The sequence below is a fragment of the Triticum dicoccoides genome, chromosome 2B (genome assembly GCF_002162155.2).
Source record: "Triticum dicoccoides isolate Atlit2015 ecotype Zavitan chromosome 2B, WEW_v2.0, whole genome shotgun sequence".
Classification (NCBI taxonomy): Eukaryota; Viridiplantae; Streptophyta; class Magnoliopsida; order Poales; family Poaceae; genus Triticum; species Triticum dicoccoides.
In genome coordinates, this window is record NC_041383.1 from 708706072 (window position 1) to 708732555 (window position 26484).

The 26484-nt window shown below is 46.1% G+C and overlaps 1 non-coding gene across 1 annotated transcript; it reads right to left on the reverse strand.

Annotated features, from left to right (window-relative positions):
• Positions 1–6635: 6635 nt before the first annotated feature.
• TRNAL-AAG lies at positions 6636–6716 on the reverse strand. Its single transcript has one exon. It is a non-coding gene; the product is annotated as a tRNA-Leu (tRNA).
• Between the last annotated feature and the right edge of the window lie 19768 nt (positions 6717–26484).

Genomic DNA, 26484 nt, shown 5'->3' on the forward strand with positions numbered 1-26484 from the left:
CAGTCTATTGGAGATAACTTTGGAAGCAATCTTGTACAAGACGTTACATAACGAGATGGGTCTGAACTGTGCCAATAAAGTTGGGTTCTTTACCTTTGGAATAAGTACCAAGATTGTTTCATTTATGCTTTGTGCTGTTTCCTCCCCCTTCACTATCCTCAGAACTGCCTGAGTCACATCTGCACCACACACCTCCCAATGTCTCTGGAAAAAATGGGCAGGGAACCCATCTGGCCCCGGCACCTTGGTAGGAAACATCTGAAATAAAGCTGTCTTTACCTCCTTCTCTGTATATGGTGCGTTGAGTAAGTCATTCATCTCGTTTGTCACCTTGGAGGGAACTGTATCCAAGACCCGATCCATGTTAAGAACTTGTATACAAGTCCTTATAAAAATTAGTAGCCAGTTCCTCCATCTCCGCCGGGTTCTCTGTCAGTCTCCCATCTGGCAGCAGGAGTGCTTTAATCTGATTCTTACGGCGTCGCCGGCTTGCCCGCATGTGAAAATAGTAAGTGTTTTTGTCTCCACTAGCTAGCCACTCTATGCGGGCACGTTGGCGCCATAATATTTCCTCTCGGTGAAACAACTCCACCAGCCTATCACAAATCTTCGCCTCTACATGAGATGGTCCCGATCGGCCTGGAATTGCACGTAATAGAGCAAGGTCTTTCTGCAGCTTGCTGATTTCCCTCTTGACATTTCCAAAAACATCCTTGTCCCAGATAGACAGATCAGAAGAAAGGGAGTCCAGGCGTTGTTTCACTCCCTCAACGGTCCCGTCACAGCCCTGTCCCCAAGTAGATCCCACCACCGTGGGCAGTTCCTCATGTGACTCCCAAGCGCACTTGTATCTGAAAGTTTTTGGTCCTGTCTTCTGGGGATGCAACCCAAGGTTCAACAACAAGGGGACGTGATCTGAACATGCAGCGTTTTCATGCACAAGCTCTGCTTGAGGGAACATCAGCGACCAAGTAGCAGTCGCCAAGCACCTGTCTAGACGTACTCGTGTGTACGAACCACCTGTCACCCTCTTCTCAAAAGTCCAAGAATTCCCTCTGAAGCCAATATCTGATAATCCTGCAGTGTCCAAAGCATCTCGAAATCCATCCATTTGAGCCTGGCTCCGGTTTCCAACTCCGTCGTGCTCGTGGAGGTGTAGAACCTCGTTAAAACCTCTGATTGCCATCCATGGTAATGTACTGGTCGAAACTATACCCCTCAAAGTGTCCCAAGTTTTGAATCTATTCTGGACCTGAGCTTCCCCCTAAACAAAAGTCACTCTAAAGGGAGAATTGCCAACCCCCTCTAGTTCCGCATCAATGTGATACTTTGAGTAACCAACAACGTCCAATTTTATTGAATCATTCCAAAAAACACACAAGCCACCACTTCTACCAGAACTACTAACCGCAAAACTTTTATTGTAACCTAAAGAATTTGATAAAAAAACTCCACCCTGTGTCTCTCCACCTGAGTTTCGAGAATACAAAGGATGGTGGGGGCAAAACGCTTCGTCAAAACACGAAGCTCATGAATTGTCGCAGGGTTGCCCGCCCCACGGAATTCCAGCACATGTTACTCATTGTCCCCGGCGGTCCTCACCCACGGAGGCCGCCGATACATTCGATGTACTAACATCCATAGCTTCACCATCAATACCCTTTAACTTCTTACTGTTGGCATTTTTCTGTGGTGTACCTCCACCACCCGAGGAATTCCCTGCTGAATTCTCAAACTGACCGGCAATCGCCGTCGTGTTGCCTGATGGGACAATCGTTGTACTTGGATCAACCTGATCCAGCTTGTGGAGCTGCCCTGTACTGGAATCATCCGCTGCGCGTTTACCCAGAACCATAGGATCGTCGTTATGATCACTGGTGACATCCTCTATCTGCTTCTCCATAGTTGTTTCATTCTTTGCATTGTGTCTCCAGCTTTTTGACCCGTCATATTCCAGTATCCTACCCCCCTCCGTCATAACTGGAGCTGCAGCCCCGACACCTGAGAGGTCATCATCATCACCAGAAAACCCTCCACTTGTATGCGGGTGTGAGCCCGAGTCAAAAGGGTTGCCCCTCCTACCACGACACCGGCCTCTACCTCCTCCTTGGTCATTACTGCCTGGCTCACCTCTCCCTGGTCCGCCTGATCGGCTTCGTCCCCCTCCAGGGCCATTACTCCTTGAGGCCAAGATGAAAGGACCCCATTCAAACTTTGTTACATCATGTTCCCCAGTTCCATATTCTTCGTACCACTGCCCGATCATACCACATTCATAGCAGAACGTGGGAAGCTTCTCATATTTAACTCTGTATTTCTCTGTTGCGCCCGCCTTTGTAAATTATACAACTCTTGTGAGTTTTTTCCCCACATCCAACTTCACCCGTACTCTGATGAACTCTCCCACAAAACCATTAGGCAGAGTAACTTGAACTTCTTGCACCTCGCCAATTCGCCGCGCTAAGTTTTCCAGGAAACCCTTGCTTTTTAGAACTAGCTAGGTCTGGCAATTGATGGATTTGAGCCCAAGTTTCCAACCTATCAAGCTTCACTTTCTCCGGCTTTGAGAAGCCATCATATTCAGCCAGGATTACAGCATAGCCATTAAAATCCCAAGGACCCTTGTGCATAGCCTTATTCCAGTCACCAAGACAGTTGAACTGTATGGAAAACAAGTTTGAGTTTATCCTCCGCCACACCACCGGCTGAGCCGGGTTCCATGCAGCCTTCATATCCCCGATCAGAGCGCTCTGGCTAAAGGATTTGGATGTCAGGAGGCGGCATAGAGCCAACCACTTGGGCCTTACTTCTTCGGTGTCAGGTTCATCTTCCCAGACAAGGTCATCTAGTTCATCGTCATGGAGGGTGAGGCGATCCAGCATGTCGCCTGCGCCGTCCACACCCCCTCCTTGAGCAGTACTGCCATCTCCCCTATTTGCCATGCCATCGCAATCACCCTACCAAAGGTTCCCACAGGAAACCCTAGATCAAAGCCTCCCTCTCGAAGCGGCCGCAGCAGAACAGTCTGACTGCTCACGAGGCCAACCCGGTTGCGGGGAAGGGTATAGGGAGAGGACGCTGCTCGGAATTCTGGTAGGAAAACAGTGAACTCGCGGCAAAGATCGCCGGAGGACTGGAAAACCCTAGGCCGCCGCCGTAGGGGACTCGCGCGCGTGCGTCCTACTCCATCGCAGCTAGCTATGCACCGAACACCTTTTATCGGCGAGGCCCACGTATGGCCTGTATTTATAGGGAAACGGATTTCTCGCTTCTTTGCTCAACCGCATCGACATGTCGCCACGGTGCCTCTCGGGCCCACTAACCTCTCAATCCCTCGATCCCTTTGGTATTCCTCCTTTTTGCGATTCAGATCGAGACTCTTTCCAGATGCATGTTGGGGTTTGTCTCTTTCCTCTCGGTTTCTCCAATGCAGATGCAAGCACGCTGTTGCCATCGCCGACGTTGCTGCAATCGGAGACACCCCAAGCTGGCGCTGACGCTACTGCAGGCTGGAGCACTGGGCGCCAGTATTTGCTGCGAAAATGTCTGGTAGCTCAAGGGACTCCCGGCACCCTCTTATCGGTTCGTCAATTCCCGCTAAGATCTGTGTGTCGGTCTGACAAGCACCAGCTCATTTGCAGCATGAGTCAGACATTAGTACACTGGGTTCTAGGTACACCGTAGGCTCATGCCACTATTCCCGACCAGCTTGTCTGCACAGGCTACTGTGGCAAAGGGGGCTGTTTTGTCAACTCTTTCACTCATCACGTCATGTCAATCTCCTCTATTCTAGTATATTTTTCTCTGTTCTTCTTTTGACCGGAGAGAGAGGAGAAAGGTGAGGAGAGAGAGGCTTTTCTTTCAGTGAGCCCATATGAGAGAGAGGAATGTCAGGAGAGAGAAAACAACTTTTTTTCATGACAGAGTGACGGGAGTTCGGGGAGGAGAGAGAGGTTGTGAAAGGAGAGAGAGGAGAAAGATAAGGAGTATTTTCTTTTTGTGAGACGTGTGTGACAGTGAAAAATGCCAGAAGAGAGAGGCTGTGAGATAGAGGAGATGGAAAAGAGGTATAGTCACATCGATGCATGTTCCGCTGTCCCGCTCATGCATGCAGCCGCAGTGCCAGAATAGGCCTAGTGTCGTTTAAAATATTTGTAGTCTCCAGCGCTTAAAGAAATGCTAGACCTGCTAATACAACTAGTAGTGCAGGGTCAGGTCCAGATCCCGAGCAGTTGTTTCGTGGACGGATGGTGGTGATAACCGGGTGCCTAGACACCCGGGTACTGAAAATCCAATCTCTATTTGCTGTTGTGTTGGGCTGTTGTGTTGGGCATCAGGGTTGCAACGTTTCTATCCTCATCATGGCGGCATGGCTGCAGCTGCATTCTGCAAATAGGAGTGGGAAGCCAGAGAAGGGCGACGACGGCCACCAGCGCTCCAATGCTTCCCAATGCCCATGTGGCGATGGCTACGACGGAAGGCAACACTGCCGATGTTTATGCGGCGACAACTTTTGCAAAGGTAGGTAACGTTACGCTGCGACGACTTTAATTTGCACCTGTGGCAACAATGTTGCAACGACACGTCAAGGCTTGTGTGTGACAATGGCTTTGCGACGACGGCCATGTTGTGGGTGTGACGCCTACAACATTGGCGATGCTACAGTGACTGCAGCAGGCAATGGTATTGCGCAGCGACAATTGCAACATCAGCACTTTTGTAAGGCATTTGACCAGATTGTGGTTTGTCTACAAGCGAGTGATCCTTACCAAAGATAAGTTGCTAAAACGACGATGGGTAGGTAGTCCAAAATGTTGTTTATGTGATCATGACGAAATAATACAACGCCTATCATAGATTGCCCGCTTGCAGTGTTACTTTGGCGTACCATTCATATAACCTTTAACATTATGCCTCCAGCTAGCATAGATGTGTAGTTTGGGACGTGGCTAAATGGAGTGCAACCTACTATTGCGTCTAGTATTCGGATCGGAATATGCGCATTACTTTGGGCTATATGAAATTGCATGAACAATTTAATTTTTAATAGACAAAACATCGTAAACTTCTTGCAGGTTATCTTCAGAGCTACGACAATGGACCCGTACATGGTTGTTACTCACTTCTATGGACCTCAGAGAGCATTTGGCAACTAGGTGGAACCGATGGGAGATGGTAGCACGGGTTATCTTCAACCAGTTAGGATGACGGTCGCATAATAGGATAGATGTTTAGTCATTTTTTCCTATTGTCCAGCCGGTTGTGGCTTTAATTTGCTTTGTTGGCTTTTATTTATCTTTGCTCCTTTTGTGAGCTGTACATAGAATCTAGACCTTGTTTTTGCTGCGTAAATAATATGGCCGCATGCATCGTTTAGATGCAGAGGCCGGGGGTAATCCTCCTTTTCAAAAAAAAAATTGACCAGATTGTGCAGGGATAGATTTTTTTTTTGAAAGCGTGCAGGGATAGATTGGATGTAAGGACGGCCGATAACTAAGAGTTATTCCCTCTGTCCTTCAAAGAGTGTACTTCTAACTTTGTTGGAGGGTCAACTATCTTAAAGTTTGACCAAGTTTGTGCAAAAATATATCAATATTTGTAAAACCAAATGGTATATGATGAAATTATATTTTATCATTAATCTAGTGCTACTAATTTGATGGCATAAATTTTATGTATTATTGTATAAATACGGTCAAATATAAAAAAGTTTGACATTGCAACAAAGTTGAAAATACACTCTTTTAAAGACGGATGAAGTATCACCTGACTGACGTGTAGCACACCCACAGTGAGCCCACACATGTGCGCGCAATCAAGCTCCAGGCCTCATCCAGCCAGGCGACCGGGCGGTTGGTCAATTATTTGACTCCAGTGAATGGACACATCTTTTTCTGACCCGTTGCGCTGGTAATACATAATGCCGCCAGTATATGAAGTTCCCACATCACAGTAAAAAAAACTGAAAATCCCACAAGTCTATCATAAAAAAAATAAAAAATAAGAAAATGGAGGAAATAACAGTTTCAGGCCTCCGCATGTCTCTTCTTGCTTCATTTCCCGGGCGTCTCTTTCTGTTTCGTTATGCATCTTTGTTCAAGACTTGGCCACCTTGTCTCAAAATAGGAATTGGTTTTGTGCTGTAGTGTGTGGGTGTGCTATCTGAACCTTTCTTGGTATGAAAAGCATGTCAATTAGTGGCAATTCGTTTTAGTAGCTGGTCAATGCATGTCTCTGATGCGCGCACTCCTGATTTCCATGGAGAGAAAATGGTACTGTATGTCTCAAGATAGGAATTGGTTTTGTGCTGTAGTGTGTGGGTGTGCTATCTGAACCTTTCTTGGTATGAAAAGCATGTCAATTAGTGGCAATTCGTTTTAGTAGCTGGTCAATGCATGTCTCTGATGCGCGCACTCCTGATTTCCATGGAGAGAAAATGGTACTGTATGTCTCCTATTTTCATGGGGAAAAAGTACTACTACATGACTCTATGTTTTTTTAGAAGATAAGTAGTAAAGAAAATATCTTGACCAGAGTGGGTTTTGAACCCACGCCCTTTCTTATTTCCATGGGGAAAAAGTACTACTACATGACTCCATGCTTTTTTAGAAGATATAAGTAGTAAAAAAATATCTTGACCAGAGTGGGATTTGAACCCACGCCCTTTCGGACCAGAGCCTTAATCTGGCGCCTTAGACCAACTCGGCCATCTGATCATTCTTGCTGAATTTTTACGTTTGCTCTTTAAAATACAGTACATGGTTCCAGGTAACTTCCATCAAGCCACAAACCGCCTCGCGTACGCAGGCCCAACCCAACAAAGGGAGAGCCAGAGTGGGCGTCCGGTTTATATGGTTAATACGGTTCGGTTTATTTGGTTTTTAATAATTTCGGTGTTGAAAAAAATGAAAACCAAAACAATCACACAAAGTTAAGAAACCAAACCATATTAACCATAATATATCGGTTCGGTTTCTTCTGTTAACCAAAAGACCGAAATACATGCACCTGTCAGTATAAGTGTAATGATTCATGAGCGCTGATTTGCATTGTATAGAATGCATAAAATAGTCACAAGAGCTAGCAACCTTAACATTAGGTAATGCTTTATTCGGTCAAGCAAACTAGTGAACATAATTAAGTGGAAAAATCACATGGAACATGCAATGTATTATGTACGGAAGAATATGTGTGAAGCCTCTAAACTGATCAGCTCATGCACTAAATGATACACTAGTACTCCCTCCGTCCCTGCCTAATTTACCTTTTGGAGAGACCTCTGCATGATGGAGTGAACATGGTATTACATGGGGCATCATACATATCGGTTTGTTTGGTTTATTCGGTTTTTGAGCACTAAAAACAGAACACAAACCAAACACCCAACAACCTTAAAAATTCCCGCTGAGCCAAAAACCAAACCACCGAATTAACCGACATATCGGTTAATACAGTTTGGTTTGGTTTGGTTTTTTGGTTTTCGGTTTAACCATGCCCACCCCTAGCCACATGCTTCCTAGACCAGCGAGGCATTTCCCTGCAATTCTGCCTCTTTTTCGCAGCGCCTTCCAGAAATTTCGATCTAGCACAACGAACCACCATGATTCAGAAATCATCAACTTTCCAAGCCAACTATACAAGTACCCAGGACAGTTTTTTTTGTTCGACAAAAGGAGCGCAGGCCCCCAGATGAAATTGATAACACTTGCAACGTTCAGCAAAATAAAACCTGACCATGGCCTCAAGGCAGTAATAAAAGCAAACTGAACCACCTCACACAGGAGGGATACACCAACAACGTAACGCTTAACCAGCTTCAGGAGAGATTTGCTTCAACAAAACTGCCCACAAGTGTATCATAAAACAGGAAACAAATGGAGAAAAAATTCAGACCTCGCATACAACGACAACCTCAACCCAACAAGGGGAGAGAGCCATGTACCAACCTCCGAGGCCACAGCGCCCGGCCAGGGTCCACGGACGAACGAGAGAAGACCGGCCTTTAGAGGCAATTCAGTTAGATAGTGATTTGACCTATGAAGAGAAGCCAATCAAGATTCTTGAGTTTTCTAGTCGAGTTACTCGCAGCAAGGTTATCAAGTGTTACAAAGTTCAGTGGAGCCAACATACCGAGGAGGAAGCCACTTGGGAACGAGAAGAAGATCTTCGCAAGGACCACCCAAACATTTTTGCTGACCAACCCGAATCTCGAGGGTGAGATTCATCTTAAGGGGGGTAGGTTTGTAACATCCCAATTTTCAATTTGGATGTTATACATGGATCATCATATGCATATCATATTTATTCTTGCATTTTTGTTGTGATCCTGGAAATCTTAAGCAACTTAAGGACCCAAGGAGAGAGTTGGAGGTTTCACAAAATTCATATTTGAATTTATTTCAAATTTGAAGATAGGATCAATTTGATTTTAATATTTTTCTCTCCAATTATTTCCAATATTAAAAATAAATGAGAGAAGATAATATGACTTCTTCAACCTAAGAGAAATATTGAAGAAAGAATTTTAAAGTCAAATTACTATTTTATTGGTATTTTATTTGCTATTTTATTTGAATTACAAAAATATTGCATTTTTAAAAATTGCATTTTAGTCTAGAAATTTTTTCATCTTGTCCTAAATATTAGATTTGGACGGTGAAAATTAAAGGAAATATGCCCTAGAGGCAATAATAAAGTTATTATTTATTTTCTTATTTCATGATAAATGTTTATTATTCATGCTAGAATTGTATTAACCGGAAACTTAGTACATATGTGAATACATAGACAAACAAAGTGTCACTAGTATGCCTCTACTTGACTAGCTCGTTTAATCAAAGATGGTTAAGTTTCCTGAGCATAGACATGAGTTGTCATTTGATCAACGGGATCACATCATTAGGAGAATGATGTGATTGACTTGACCCATTCCGTTAGCTTAGTACTTGATCGTTTAGTATGTTGCTATTGCTTTCTTCATGACTTATACATGTTCCTATGACTATGAGATTATGCAACTCCCATTTACCGGGGGAACACTTTGTGTGCTACCAAACGTCACAACGTAACTGGGTGATTATAAAGGTGCTCTATAGGTGTCTCCGAAGGTACTTGTTGGGTTGGCGTATTTCGAGATTAGGATTTGTCACCCCGATTGTCGGAGAGGTATCTCTGGGACCTCTCGATAATGCACATCACTATAAGCCTTGCAAGCAATGTGACTAATGAGTTAGTTGCGAGATGATGTATTACATAACGAGTAAAGAGACTTGACGGTAACGATATTGAACTAGGTATTGAGATACCGATGATCGAATCTCGGGCAAGTAACATACCGATGACAAAGGGAACAATGTATGTTGTTATGCGGTTTGACCGATAAAGATCTTCGTAGAATATGTGGGAATCAATATGAGCATCCAGGTTCCGCTATTGGTTATTGACCGGAAACGTGTCTCGGTCATGTCTACATAGTTCTCGAACCCGTAGGGTCCGCACGCTTAAAGTTCGATGACGATCGGTATTATGAGTTTATGTGTTTTGATGTACCGAAGATAGTTAGGAGTCCCGGATATGATCAAGGACATGACGAGGAGTCTCGAAATGGTTGAGACATAAAGATCGATATATTGGATGACTATGTTTGGACTTCGGAAGTGTTCCGGGTGAGTTCGGGCATATACCGGAGTACCGGGGGGTTATCGGAACCCCCGGGGGGTTTATTGGGCCTCATGGGCCCTAGTGGAGAAGAGGAGGGCCGGCCAGGGCCGGTCGCACGCCCCCTCCCCCTCTAGTCCGAATTGGACAAGGAAGGGGGGTGGCGCCCCCCTTTCCTTCCTCTCCTCTCTCCCTTCCTTCCCCTCTCCTACTCCTACAAGGAAAAGAGGAGCCCTACTCCCGGTGGGAGTAGGACTCCCCCCTTGGCGCGCCCTCCTCCTGGCCGGCCGCCTCCCCCTTGCTCCTTTATATACGGGGGCAGGGGGCACCTCTAGACACACAAGTTGATCTATTGATCTATTCCAGCCGTGTGCGGTGCCCCTCTCCACCATATTCCACCTCGATAATATCGTAGCGGTGCTTAGGCGAAGCCCTGCATCGATAGCAATATCATCACCGTCACCACGCCGTCATGCTGACGAAACTCTCCCGTGAAGCTCTGCTGGATTGGAGTTCGCGGGACGTCATCGAGCTGAGCGTGTGCTGAACTCGGAGGTGTCATACGTTCGGTACTTGGATCGGTCGGATCGTGAAGACGTACGACTACATCAACCGCGTTGTGCTAACGCTTCTGCTTTCGGTCTACGAGGGTACGTGCACACACTCTCCCCGCTCGTTGCTATGCATCACCATGATCTTGCGTGTGCGTAGGATTTTTTTTTGAAATTACTACGTTCCCCAATAGTGGCATCCGAGCGAGGTTTATGCATAGATGTTATATGCATGAGTAGAACACAAGTGAGTTGTGGGTGGTACAAGTCATACTTCTTACCAGCATGTCATACTTTAGTTCGGCGGTATTGTTGGATGAAGCGGCCCGGACCGACATTACGCGTACGCTTACGCGAGACTGGTTCTACCGACGTGCTTTGCACACAGGTGGCTGGCGGGTGTCTGTTTCTCCAACTTTAGTTGAACCGAGTATGGCTACGCCCGGTCCTTGTTAAAGGTTAAAACAGCACTAACTTGACAAAATATCGTTGTGGTTTTGATGCGTAGGTAAGAACGGTTCTTGCTCAGCCCGTAGCAGCCACGTAAAACTTGCAACAACAAAGTAGAGGACGACTAACTTGTTTTTGCAGGGCATGTTGTGATGTGATATGGTCAAGACGTGATGCTATATTTTACTGTATGAGATGATCATGTTTTGTAACCAAGTTATCGGCAACTAGCAGGAGCCATATGGTTGTCGTTTTATTGTATGCAATGCTATCGCCCTGTAATTGCTTTACTTTATCACTAAGCAGTAGAGATAGTCGTAGAAGCAGTAGGTGGCGAGACGACAACGATGCTACGATGGAGATCAAGGTGTCGCGCCGGTGACGATGGTGGTCATGACGGTGCTTCGAAGATGGAGATCACAAGCACAAGATGATGATGGCCATATCATATCACTTATATTGATTGCATGTGATGTTTATCCTTTATGCATCTTATTTTGCTTTTATTGACGGTAGCATTATAAGATGATCTCTCACTAAATTTCAAGGTAAAAGTGTTCTCCCTGAGTATGCACCGTTGCCAAAGTTCGTCGTGCCGAGACACCGCGTGATGATCGGGTGTGATAAGTTCTATGTTCATCTACAACGGGTGCAAGCCAGTTTTGCACACGCAGAATTCTCAGGTTAAACTTGACGAGCCTAGCATATGCAGATATGGCCTCGGAACACTGAGACCGAAAGGTCGAGCATGAATCATATAGTAGATATGATCAACATAGTGATGTTCACCATTGAAAACTACTCCATCTCACGTGATGATCGGACATGGTTTAGTTGATTTGGATCACGTGATCACTTAGATGATTAGAGGGATGTCTATCTAAGTGGGAGTTCTTAAGTAATATGATTAATTGAACTTTAATTTATCATGAACTTAGTCTTGATATTATTTTGCTAATAATGTTGTAAATCAATAGCTCGCGTTGTTGCTTCCCTATGTGTCGTGGAATTGTCACGTCAGATGTCCTCGTGAAAGGACTTAGTTGTGGAGCCATCGCAACTAGGAAGCTTGAAGGGGTTAATCGGGACAAAGGACACGAGAGGTTTTATACTAGTTCGGCCCCTTACGGTGAAGGTAAGGCCTACGTCTAGTTGGGTTGGTATTGATGTTTCGATGACCAGGAAGCGAGATACGCTATGCCTGGCTCTCGATGAGTTGTTTCTTCCCCTAAGTCGCCCACAGGTCGTCCCCTTATATACACGGGTTGACGCCCTGCGGCTTACAGAGTCCCGGCCGGCTTATACACAATGTCCGGCTCGGTGACTAGTTAAGTCTACCTTATGATACAAGTATATTATTATGGCGGTTTACTACAACGGGCCTTAAGTCGCCTGCGGGCCTTAAGCTCTCTATGAACCGCCATCTTCATACTTTGGTCTTGGGCTTCTCTCTGGTGAGTCTTCTTTGCGTAACCCGGCCCCTCCTGGGCGGCTTACACAAATAGTTATATCCCCAACATTAGGCCCCAGATTGATTTGAACCTATTCATGTCAATCTTAAAATACCTTATGAACTGTCCTGCAGTCTTTTGTCTTGCACGAAGAATTTTAACCCGCCGTGACATCATCATCTGGATCCGAGTTAAATCACCGTGATGTCATCTTCAATAAAACTTATTTTTATTCCGCCATATCTTCAACAGATCTTTGTCTTTACTGACTATCCCGAGAATCGAGGCGCCCGAGCCGCTGGATAATAAATGTTATCTCCTTGTTTTTCGCGCCCTCTCGGTCAGTCTTCTTTTATAAATAGGGCGACCTAGGTCTTCCCCCAGTCGTCTTCTTCCTCTTGCCTCCTCCCGAGCTCTGCCGCCGCCACCGTCGAATCTCTCGTCTTCATCGACTCAGGCCACTGCATCAACCTGACTCTGACCAAAGATCGACGGCGAACCTCCGCAGCTCGTCCGCATCCGTGAGTTCCTTTCATTCCCTTTCTCAGATCTGCATTAGGTCCTTGTTGAGTTCCTCGGTGTTCATCACTGGCCGACACCAAAACCTCGCTAGTTCCTTCCAATGCCCTGTTTAGATCGTGAAAACTACGTAAAACTGTTGCGGTGCTTGTTTGTGTTGATCTTGCATAAAAATAGATCTCCTTTCCCTTGTTCGGGAACCCTCTTTGAGTGCATGAACTTCTCTGCCTCGTTTTAGGTCTAGAAAATTTCCTTTCAGAGCAGTATTTTGATCCAGAGTAATAACTGTTATTTGTGAAACTTGCTTTTATCACCCGGAAAACCTCTTCTGGTAAATGCCCTGAAATACAACTGTCGAGGTGTCCGGCTTAAATAAATGACACAGAACTTTAATTGCTCCTCATGACCCGGAAAAAATTGTGAACTGCACTTGATACTTGTAGCGGCTTAAGTATTGCTGCATAGTCATCCTTACATCATTAGGCCCCTCATTAAGCCGCCACCTTAAATAATTAAGATTTTTCTCCCGGGTTAAAATTGAACCGGATACTCTTGTTTTTTCATAGGCCAACTGCTTGATGGCTCCTAAGGCTACCAAGGCCCCTGTAACTTGCAATTGGGTTCCATCCATAGTTACCAATAGCAAACTAGCTGAGTTTGTAAAGTCTGGGCATCTGCCAAAAAAGGATGTCATGTCTTACCGTGCCCCTGACCCGTCTGAAGAAAAGCCTCACCCCAAAGCAGGGGAAGTAATAATTTTTACAGATCATATGAGCCGTGGATTTGCTCCTCCTGGCTCAAAAAATTTCAGAGAGGTTTTAAATTTCTTTGACCTTAGACCTCAAGACATCGGACCCAATTCCATGTCAAATATTTGTAATTTCCAAGTCTTCTGCGAGGTGTACCTGGGAGAAGAGCCAAGTCTGCTTTTGTTCAAGGAACTTTTTTACATGAACCGGCAAAATGAACGTGCCAACGGGCCCAGTCTTGAGCTTGGTGGCATCTCAATCCAGCGACGGAGAGACTGTCTTTTCCCTTATGCTGAGTTGCCGAGCCACCCAAAATCTTGGAACCAGACGTGGTTCTACTGCCAGGACACTTCTCAGGCTGATGAAAAACCTCTGCCTGGCTTTCGCGCCTTGCGCCTTGAGTCTAACCATCAGCTACCAGACAAGCTGACAACCCTTGAACGCGTGCCTCTCAATTCCACCATCAGGAAGATTAAAGCTCTCTTGGGAAATGGTTTAAACGGCATTGATCTGGTCCGAGTCTGGGTCACTTGGCGTATACTTCCATTAAGCCGCCGTCCCGGCTTAATGTGTATTTATACTGGAGAAAAGAATGATCCTCTATGCCATAGCCCTGACGACTTACCAGATGACGTGGTGGATGCTACAACCCAGTCACTGCTGAAGAAGGGCACTGTGACGAGCAACGCCTTCGGCTTACTTCCATTTTGCAAGAATAAGCCGGCCCTTGTGGTAAGTTATCAATCGTAACAAATGTTTATGGATACATTATACCTTTCTTGATACTCATAATTCTTTAACTTTTTCCACAGGCCGATGATGACTTCTGGAAAGCCAAATATGACCATGAAGCTGCCAAACAAGCCAGGACGACCAAGAAAGCTGAAAGGAAAGCCGCCAAGGTAGGAACCTCAAAGAAGAAGAAACTCAGCGCCTCTGACTTACTCAGATTGGAGGATAGCTCTTCGGATGAGGAAGAGGTAATCTTTAAATTTTCTTAAGTCCCTTGTTATCACCTTTCTGACATTTTATCCCTTCGGGAGCATACGGGGAATAGTCGAGCAGCCAATGAAGAGGTAACTATAATCTCCTCCGACTCAGAGCCTTTGCCAAAGCAAAAGATCCGAAGGGTGACCCGGAAAGTAAGATTTTCACATGCACTTGCTTATCGAGATCCTCAATTTCTTTTGAAGCAACAACAACTTGAGAGCCGGAGGCAGACCCGGAACAACAAGGATGCAGAACTCTCCTCCGGCTTACCTGACGTAACCAGGAAGCGTCGGACTGAGGTTATCTCTAATTTACGTTCTGTTTTACCTTTAGCGGGCTTAATTTGTCATCCTCTCAATTCGTCCGACTCCAATTATCAGGATACTTCTCCTTCTTCCGGTGAATCCATGCAGTCAAACATGCCGACTTTCAAAACTGCTCCTGGGTAATGTAACCTTATGCACTTTTACTTTACCCATGCTTGCGTATTCATCCTTCTACTTTTGTTAACAGCATGCAAATGAAGCCCAGTAAACGGGCAAATAAGAATAAGCAATCCAAAGAGCCGGTCGTAGCTGAACCGGTGATTAATGCATCTGCTCTAGACAGCTCTGCCCATCAGCCACCTCCAGATCCGACTTCTGATATTCCAATGCCAACTTCTCATCCACCTGCCGAAGATACTCTCCACACAAGTGACTCGGAAACTCCTAGCCCGGTCAAAACAAATGAACCGGAAGTTGAGATTGTGAAGTCTCAGCTTGTTGAACCAGGACGGCCTACCGTCCTTGCCAAATGTACCGCCAAGGAAGAATTTACCCAACGCCGAAAGGCCAAGCAGGACATTACTGATTATACTCACTTAAGCATTGGTGATATAGTTTCGGGCTATCTGAATCAAGTGCATAATAGCCGTGACCTGGAAATTGACATGGTGAAACAAATACAACACAAATCTGAGGTATTACTTATACTGTTTACCTGAGTCTTACATAATGTACCAGCCCCCAAGTCTATTGCTTATTGAACAAATATGCTGTAGACTTTAGAAATCTGCTTTACCTGTTAACTTATCTGGCTCAAAAAGAATTTACTTAACCCGGTTATAACATAAGGCTTTTAAATTTTCAATACACATTAGCCCCCAAGTGTCAAGTATCTTTACTTGTAAGGTGCTTGAGACTTTAATATATGTGACCCGGCAAGAGAAGGTTTACAATTCTTCAGCATACATTAGCCCCCAAGTGCCAAGTATCTTTACTTGTAAGGTGCTTGAGACTTTAATGTTACCTTATAATCCTTACCATAACCTAGTGTCAATGCAGGCTGCCATAAGTCAGTTTGAATCCGAGCTTGCGTTCGTGAAGAGTCGTCTGGAAACTCAAGAACTTGAGACACGGAAGGCTAACTCCAAATTTGAATTCAGTGTCTCTGAAAATGAGAAACTAAAGAAGAAATTTGAGTCGGAGAAGAAAACTTGGGCTGATGAGAAGGCTTCCCTGGTGACTGGGGCCAAAACAGCCGAAGCATCTCTTGCAGAAGCAACAACCAAGCTGACCGACTTAAAACAGCAAATATCTCAAATGGTCTCAGCCATCTTCGGTAAGTTATTGTGAAACAGATTTAAACATTGTAGCCTTATATGACTATTGCATTAATTACTTCCGGCTGACGGTTATGCTTATGCACATACAGGCCCCAGGAGTACCAATCTGAAGCAAAACATGCAGATCAAGCTCAAAGTAGTTTACACCTTAGTGGAACAGTTGTACTCCGGGTCACAACGCGCCTTGGCTGTTGTAGCCTTATCAACTCCACATCCCCGCCTTCTGCAAGACGTTTTGAAGAGCCTCGCCTTTCTTCCTCAGCGGATCCAAGACTTAAGGCGGGCGTCCTCAAGAGCCGGTGCTGTGGCCGCATTGAGCCGGGCTAAAGCATGGCTCCCAAAACTAGACCCGACCGACCTTGCCCTTGGGTACCCAAGTCTGAAGGAAGACGACACTGCATTTGATGACCATGATTTCACCGCCTGCGTCAGAGCCATACATCCGGTGGCAACCCTTATTGGAAATGACACTGACCTTAGCAAGTATGCGCCGGCTTATGACAGTGAAAACCGGAGAATCCCAAACGCTCCATATGATCAAATCAGTCTGATCCCTCCAATTCGTAAGCATACTTTTGCTCCTGAAGTAGACCCGACCGATTTAATAGATGACGAAGCTGAGTTTGAAGCTTTGAGCGGCATTGACTGGGCCTCATCAACTTTCCAGGACAAAACAGCCGACGGAGAAGCGGAGAAGGATAACCCGGAGCCCTCAAGCCCGCCGAAGGAGTGAATCGCCAGGTGTTTGGCCAAAAAACAATGCTTCATCAATTCAGACTCGGGGAGTCTTGTAATAGGGTAGAAAGAACTCCCAATGCTCGTCATGCCTTCGTGCATGCTCTTATCGCTTAACGCTTTCCGTAAGCCGCCGTGGCTGTATATTTCTGGCTTTATTTCTTTGGCGTTTTAAATTCTGCTCGCCTTATTTTGCACAGAAAGTATTGGTAACCCGGACACAAACCAACCGTTTGATATACAGGCTGGTTTATGACCATATTTTGTTAAACCTAAGCATAATAGCATACCTGCGATCCTTGGATAATCTTTCCGGCTCATATGACATTCACCCGGCACTTATCGACCTGGGGCGATGAATATTAAACCGGCAAGACAAAAAACATCTCATAATGCTTTCCACAAGGTTTCAGGATAATCAAAATACTTTACAGGCTTCTGATTCGGATACGATCAGTAAACCGTTCCAAAGGGGTTAAGCTAAGATTCGGATACGATCATATAGCCCCCAGTGGCTTGGCGATGCCGATCAAGTGGGTATCGACAACTATGTTCTCTTTGGTTCGAATATGACCTATGTTTGAACAGGAAGCCCCCAAGTGACCATAAGATTTGTTTAATGACGTTGATTCGTATACGATCCACGTCAGACCTAAAGGGGTTAAGCTATGATTCAAATATGATCAAGAAGCCCCCAAATAGGTTTGGCAGTATGTCGATCAAGTGGGTATCGACAGCTATGTTCTCTTTGGTTCGAATACGACCTATTTTGAACAGGAAGCCCCCAAGTGATCATGGCTAGATTCAGATATGATCATAAGCCGGACCAAAGGTAAAGCCGGATTCAGATATGATCCAGTCCCTACTAGTTGTTTCCACCACCTGTCAAAAAGACATATATACTTGTTTGAGGGTGAAAAAAGGACAGATGTCCTACTTTATTACTTTATATAATATATACATTGTCAAAAACATATATATCTCAAGAGTCGGTGGCTTAAATATAACAAGGCTGAATATGAGTTATCTCCCACGGCCGGCGGGGCGAATCACGCTGGATATCACTTAGCAAAGCTGCCTCCACTCCATAAGCTATGAAGAAAGGTGTATAACCCGCCGGATCGAGGCCACTTACCCTTATGTCTCTGATTGTTACCTTGTGTATTAACGTTGGCCACAAGTTTTGGTTGTCGTCCGCCTTACGCTTATTGGCACTTTGGTTCACCGGGTTGTGCTGTTGGCCCTTTCTACTGTTGCTCTGTTTTCCCTTCCCTGTCTTTTCATCGTCAGACCCGGGATCTTTGGTACTATCAGAATCAGCGTACTTGACCAGAGCTTCCATTAGTGTACCCATATCCTTGCAGCCACGTTTAAGGCGCCCTAACTTCTGCCTCAGTGGCTTGAAGCTGCAATTCTTTTCCAGTATAAGGACTGCAGAGCCGGCATCCATCTTATCAGATGAATGAATTATCTCCTTGACCCGGCGTACCCCATGGGTGGTAGATTCACCTTCCCCCTGCTTACAATTTGTCAAGTCCACGACCGTCATAGATTGCTTACAGGTGTCCTTGAAGTTCCGGATGAAACGGGCTTTTAGCTCTTCCCACGAACCAATAGAATCGGGTGGTAAGCCTTTAAACCAAGACCGGGTCGTTCCATCTAACATCATGGTAAAATATTTAGCCATTGCCGCGTCACCCACCTCGAACAGCTCCATGGCCATCTCATAACTCTCGATCCATGCTTCAGGTTGTAAGTCGGCTGTGTAATTCGGCACCTTTCGAGGTCCCTTGAAGTCCTTGGGCAGGCGCACGTTGCGCAAAGCCGGTATCAAACAAGGAACTCCGCCGGTTCTGGTAGCTACTCCCATATCAATAGAATTTGTTGGATATTCTGGGATATCTTGATGAGCCGCCAGCTGAACCGCCTCTTGAGCCGCCAGTTGAGCCGCCCATTCATTCTCCTGATGTACTCGGTCTCGCACCGGGTTATAGCTACCATGCTGGTCACGGCGTTGAGCGTTGCTTGACAAAGTTTTCAGTTCCATACGCCTGCTATAACTCGGGCTCCGGTTCTGACGAGGCGGTGCTAACCAAGGCGGCGGGGTTGAATGAATCCTATCCCGGCTGTAAGAATAGGTCTCCTGCTAAGCCAGGGCCGTCTGGACAAGTTCCCTGATCCTCCGGGTCTCCACCGCTAGTGGATCATCACCGTCCACTGGAAGAGCCGCCAGACGCGCTGACGCTGCGATTAAATTCTCCATGTGGTTGGAAAAGTGACCCTCCTGTATCGACACATAACGCGGCGGTGCCATGCTCATATGAGGAGGTGGCATCTCCCGACGCTGAGCCGGTCCTCCTGCTCCGGATGTCATAAACCGATTAGCATCGGGCGGGTTACTTGGGCCGGTCCCGGGTGTAGCAAAAAGAACCCTAGGGTCGTATTTCGGAGGTGACCGGGATTGGGTCTTCTGGTGTCTCCTCCTCATTACTTCATTGGACGCGTTTAAACTCATCGTGAGCTGGTAAACCTCTGACTGCAACCGCTGTGCCCGGGTGTCGAGAGCCGCCCGCTCCGTAGCTAGTCTAGTATCATCAGCTGCTAAGGCCTCCTTGGCCTGAGCTATCTCCTCACGTACCCGTGCTACCTCCATGTCATGCTCATCTTTGTTCGCAGGGATAATCGTGGCGGTTAACAGGGCCGTAATCTTGTCCATGAGGTCTATCAGCACTTGAGCCAGCGGGCGCACAGGGCCTCCTGCCCCGGCCGCTCCTAACTCGGAAGTAATTGCAGCCGCGGCTGTAGAGTTTTGTCCGGGTTGAGTCCCAGCCATAAAGACTCCTGCCCAATTCGGCGACTCACAGGGGTCCGGAATACTGAAGCCATCGGAACAGCCCCCGAGCACACCATCTTGGACTTGATACAGAGAATTCGTTGAACCGGCGGACGAATCACCATCAGAGTGGACGGCCGTCTCACCACCATCTTCGGGTCCTCCAGAAAGCTCTTCTCCATGGACGCAGCCCACAAAGACATGCTTCATGCCGGGTTGACCTCGGGCGGGTTTCGCACGCTGAGCCGTCTCGATGAGGTCGGTGCAGTTGTCCGGCTCAGGCCCCGGCTCAGCAATCCGGTCGATGAAGACGTGGATCCCTCCGAAGGGGACCCGGTACCCATACTCAATTGAGCCGGTGTCGGGGCCCCAGCCTTCGTCGTCGATGTAGATCTTGCCACGATGACTCTTGGTCATCCGGCCTACTACGTATCCCTTGAGCCCTTCGAAGTTGCCCTTCAAGAACTCAAATCCACCGTGTGCTGGCCCCATGGTGGGCGCCAACTGTCGTGGAATTGTCACGTCAGATTTCCTCGTGAAAGGACTTAGTTGTGGAGCCATCGCAACTAGGAAGCTTGAAGGGGTTAATCGGGACAAAGGACACAAGAGGTTTTATACTAGTTCGGCCCCTTACGGTGAAGGTAAGGCCTACGTCTAGTTGGGTTGGTATTGATGTTTCGATGACCAGGGAGCGAGATACGCTATGCCTGGCTCTCGATGAGTTGTTTCTTCCCCTAAGTCGCCCGCAGGTCGTCCCATTATATACACGGGTTAACGCCCTGCGGCTTACAGAGTCCCGGCCGGCTTATACACAATGTCTAGCTCGGTGACTAGTTAAGTATACCTTATGATACAAGTATATTATTATGGCGGTTTACTACAACGGGCCTTAAGTCGCCTGCGGGCCTTAAGCTCTCTATGAACCGCCATCTTCATACTTTGGTCTTGGGCTTCTCTCTGGTGAGTCTTCTTTGCGTAACCCGGCCCCTCCTGGGCGGCTTACACAAATAGTTATATCCCTAACACTATGTTTTTATACGTGTTCCTAGAGAAAACTAAGTTGAAAGATGATAGTAGCAATGATGTGTATTGTGTCCGTGATCTGAGGTTTATCCTCATTACTGCACAGAAGAATTATGTCCTTGATGCACCGCTAGGTGACAGACCTATTGCATGAGCAGATGTAGATGTTATGAACGTTTGGCTAGCTCAAAATGATGACTACTTGATAGTTTAGTGCACCATGCTTTACAGCTTAGAATCGGGACTTCAAAGACGTTTTGAACGTCATGGACCATATGAGATGTTCCAGGAATTGAAGTTAATATTTCAAGTAAATACCCGAGTTGAGAGATATGAAGTCTCCAACAACTTCTATAGCTAAAAGATGGAGGAGAATAGCTCAAGCAGTGAGCATGTGCTCAAATTGCCTGGGTACTACAATCGCTTGAATCAAGTGGGAGTTAATCTTCCAGATAAGACAGTGATTGACAGAGTTCTCTAGTCACCATCAATAAGTTACTAGAACTTCGTGATGAACTATAGTATGCAAGGGATGAAGAAAATGATTCTCGAGCTCTTCGTGATGCTGAAATCGACGAAGGTAGAAATCAAGAAAGAGCATCAAGTGTTGATGATTGACAAGACCACTAGTTTCAAGAAAAAGGCAAAGGAAAAGAAAGGGAACTTCAAGTAGAATGGCAAGCAAGTTGTCACTCCCATGAAGAAACCCAAAGCTGGACCAAAACCTGAAACTGAGTGCTTCTACTGCAAAGGAAATGGTCACTGGAAGCGGAAATGCCCTGAATATTTGGTGGATAAGAAGGATGGCAAAGTGAACAAGGGTATATTTGATATACATGTTATTGATGTGTACCTTACTAGTGTTTATAGTAGCCCCTGGGTATTTGATACTTGTTCGGTTGCTAAATATCAGTAACTCAAAACAGGAGTTACAGAATAAACAGAGACTAGTTGAGGGTGAAGTGATGATGTGTGTTAGAAGTGGTTCCAAGATTGATATGATCATCATCGCACACTCCCTATACTTTTGAGATTAGTGTTGAACCTAAATAAATGTTATTTGGCGTTTACGTTGAGCATGAATATGATTTGATCATGTTTATTGCATTACGATTATTCATTTAAAGTCAGAGAATAATTGTTGTTCTGTTTACATGAATAAAACCTTCGATGGTCATACACCCAATGAAAATAGTTTGTTGGATCTCGATCGTAGTGATACACATATTCAAAATATTGATGCTAAACGATGCAAAGTTGATAATGATATTGCAACTTATTTGTGGCACTGCCATTTGGGTCATATCGGTGTAAAGCGCATGAAGAAACTCCATAAAGATGGACCTTTGGAATCACTTGATTATGAATCATTTGATGCTTGCGAACCGTGCCTTATGGGCAAGATGACTAAAACTCCGTTCTCCGGAACAATGGAACAAGCTACTGACTTGTTGGAAATAATACATATCAATGTATGTGGTCCAATGAGTGTTGCTCGTGGCGGCTCTCGTTATTTTCTGACCTTCACAAGATGATTTGAGCAGATATGAGTATATCTACTTAATGAAACACAAGTCTGAAACATTTGAAAAGTTCAAAGAATTTCAGAGTGAAGTGGAGAATCATCGTAACAAGAAAATAAAGATTCTACGATCTGATCATGGAGGAGAGTATTTGAGTTACGAGTTTGGCCTTCGTATAAAACAATGTGGAATAGTTTCACAGTTCACACCACCTGGAACACCACAGCGTTATGGTGTGTCCGAACATCGTAACCGCACTTTATTGGATATTGTGTGATCTATGATGTCTCTTATCAGTTTATCACTATTGTTTTAGGGTTATGCATTAGAGATAGTTGCATTCACTTTAAATAGGGCACCATTGAAATCCGTTGAGACGATGCCTTATGAACTGTGGTTTGGCAAGAAACCAAAGTTGTCGTTTCTTAAAAGTTTAGGGCTGCGATGCTTATGTGAAAAGTTTCAACCTGATAAGCTCGAACCCAAATCGGAGAAGTGCGTCTTCATAGGATACCCAAAACTGTTGGGTACACCTTCTATCACAGATCTGAAGGCAAGATATTCGTTGCTAAGAATGGATCCTTTCTAGAGAAGAAGTTTCTCTCGAAAGAAGTGAGTGGGAGGAAAGTAGAACTTGATGAGGTAATTGTACCTTCTCCCTTATTGGAAAGTAGTTCATCACAGAAATCAATTCCAGTGATTCTGATGCAGAGCATCCCTTGATCATCCCCATGGACTCTACCTCAACCATCCAAACTCCAAGTGGACCCATGACAAGAGCAAGGGCTCGTGCTATTCAATCCGAGGTGACATCACTCCTACTTGAGTCTCCCTTTTCTTCTAGTGAGACATGTCTACTGCCTAAGTCTGAGATGCTATGCGTGATCAGGTACAACGCTCAAGTCACGGAGCCGAAAGCTGAAGAAGAAGGGACAGGCGTCAACTCTCTGGACAGCCCGGAACTTCCGACAAGAGCCCGGAACTTCCGGCCCCCGGAACCTCCGGCCGACCCAGAACTTCCGACCTCCGACGACTTCGACCAGGCCGGGCGTGCCAACTCTCTGGTTAGCCCGGAACCCGCCCGGAACCTGGCCCGGACCTTCTGGCCCCCGGAACTTCCGGCCTGCCCGGACCTTCCGACCCCCGGATGCCAGCCCCAGCTCCACCCGTGCCAACTCTCTACTTAGGCCGGACCCTGCCCGGAACCTCCGGCGCCCAGAACTTCTGACCTGGCCCGGAACTTTCGGCCCTGCCTGCGCGCAGCCACTTGGGCCGAGGCCCGTGTACTCTTTCGCCCATAGACTATATATATTCTTCTCCTACCTATGTTCTAGGGTTAGCATTGTGATAGCTCATTTGAGATAGAGCATTGCTCATCCGTACCGGATCTACTCCTCGTGAGGGACCGCACCTCCTCGGAGAAGATCCATCTGGATTCAAGGCCTCCATCTGGAGAAGGCAATCAAGACCTCCTCACGAAGAAGAACGGTTACTCTTGTATCGTCCCTTGTTGACTTTGGATCTCGTGTACTTGGTGCCTCGATGATCCAGCACTTGTGTGATCAATTTCATGTCGGTCGAGTGTTTCTCTATGTTTCCCCTTGTGATTTCCCTCGTGTTCTTCCGCGCGTTCTTCATGTTCCCCGTAGAATCCTCTCCAAACATGAAAGATAGGCCCCATAGGGTTCCGCCCTACATCATCTTGGTATCATGAGCCACGTTGATCACGTTTTTGGAGCCCCTACCCCGTGTTTTCTAGCTTGATTTTGTTGTTTTCGTCCTAAATTCGAAAATCCCCACAAAAATAGCGCTCCCAATTTTTTTTGTGATTTGTTGGTGTGATGAAGTTTTGTTGGATTTGATCCACGGATCTACTTTGTAACGTGTGGATCTAGCTTCCCCACCCTTCTCCCCCCCAATTTCTTCTTTTCCCCCTCGGATTTGGGATTTCCTGAAGTTTATCTGCCCAAATCCACAATCTCCAAGTCTTTGTTCTTAGCAGAATCGCGCCCCCCGGAACTTCTGGCCTTGCCCGGAACTTCCGGTTCTCGGACATTCCGGCAGTCCCCAGAACTTCCGGACCCCGGACCTTCCATCTTGCCCGGAACTTTCGGCCTAGACAGAAAGTTCGCGCTGCTCCCGTCTTCCGTTTTCCGCTCGCACCACCACCGCTTTCCGCACGCACCACCGTTACCACCTCCGACACGCATTGACACGTTTTGGGTCTTTGAGTTTTTGAGTTGTGGTTCCCGTGTCCTATTGTGTTTCGGCTATATAGGTACGGTTTGAAGTCACCGTCACCACCGCTCATCTTCGCCAAGGACTCGTCATCGCCAAGGACGGTAACTTCGACGACATCTTTGCCATACCTTTGCCATTGCATTGATAACCATCATAGCCCCTCTTTTGCGTTGCTTACCCATCAAGACTAGCCATTGAGTATTGTCGGCAACATGACTTGTGCACTTTAGTGATCATACTCCGTACCATACATACCATCTCATAGTGGTACATAGCTCAATATCATCTTTTGTGTCCCAAAGTTGTCATCGCAAACACAATTGCTATCTTGGTTCGTGAAGTTTTGCATAAGAAAAGAGCTCAAAAGTGAAAGAGCCAAACAAGCTTTTAAGCAAGGAAGGAAAGATAAGCAAAGAGCTTATAAGCAAGAACCATAACATCATACTACATTAAGATTGTCATATCCGATCATCTTGGATCATAGCACCGAAATACCATACATATAGCATACTTGGGATAGAGGTCGTTGCATTTTTGCCTAGTAGGTTGTGCACAAGTTTCGTATCCGCCTATTGTGCAATCGTGCTAGTGTCTCTCGTGTATTGTGAAACAAGAGCATTTTCGTGGACTCCACATTTTGTCTCACTTTTGGTTTGCACAATCACATCTATCTATTTGCGTGTGTGTTTCCGTGTACAACTCCTTGCTTGGTCTACTTGTTGCATTTGCAAATTTGTGAATCTTTTCCAACATTATTGTAGCTCACTTACAATTGCATCAAATTTTGTGCCACCATCCTAACCAAGCTCCACCATAAGCTTTTACTTGTGTAGGTGTGAGAACCGACAAGAATTGGTACCAATAGTGCTATTTCATTGTCCGCATTTGAGTGAACTTGATTCATCTTCAACATCGGTCAAGGTACATTCGGTATACATTCTTCTCCTTATACCACTTACATTTTGTTTGGAATGATGGATAGGCCAAGTTCTTCTACCAATCCACCCCTCATCGAGAACGGCGACGACATGTCATCATTCGTCACCAAGAACCACCTCTTTGGTGCTCAACGGGCGTTGCACCAAGAGCAACAAGCAATGAGTGACCGCATCGATAACCTCACAACCGAGTTGCGACTCTCCGAGCAATGTACAAGAGACTACTTCGACAACAAGTTCGACGCTCACAAGCAAGAGAATGATGCAAGGATGGACGAGATCCGCGCCTTGATGGGGAACCGCCATCCTTCCACTTCTTCATCCTCAAGACGGAGCCGCTCAAGTCGACACTCAAACGACACCTTCTCCGGCTCGAGTACACTGACATCGAACACTCTTCGACGATCCGCGAGTCAAGACCGTCATGCATCTCGCAATCCGCTACATGACAAGCATGCACAAGAGCAAGTCGACAAGCATCTACCTCATCCTCAACCACACCAAGTTGCTTTTGCACAAGCTCAAGAACGACAACGTCTACGTCGCCAAAAGGAAGAACGAGCGCGTCTACACCAAGAGGAACAAGACGCTGAGGCTCAACGTCTTCAACAACAACAACATGAAGCACAAGATCTTGAGGCGCAGCGTGCCCTTCAAGAATCAAGTCGAGCCATCGCCAACTGCAATCGCGAGCGGCGCAATCAAGAGGAAGCCCTTCGAGAAGAAATCCAAGAGAGGAACTACCAACCGCGAGTGCAACGTCAAGTTCCTCAAGCTCCTCCACAAGCTCGTCAAGCTCCACCTCAACCTCAAGTTCAACAAGAGCAAGGTGATCATGGAATTCCTTCGCGCCAAGAGCATCATGATGATGATTATCCTCCACGTCAAGGGCGTCATCATCACCATCGCCAACAACACAATGAGGAGCAACTCTACGGCAAGCTAAAGTTCACAATGCCCAAGTTCAACGGAAGCAATGATCCGGAAGAGTACCTCTCACGGGCATTGAAGGTCAACAAAATCTTTCTTTGCACAACTATGAGGAAGAGAATAAGATCGCTATGGCATCACTTGAGTTCCAAGACTATGTGCTCATATGGTGGGAACAAGTACTTGAGTGCCGAGAAGCAAGAGGTGAACCTCCAATCACAACTTGGGCTCAAATGAAGGCTATCATGCGAGCACGTTTCATGCCCACCTAATACAACCGTGATCTCT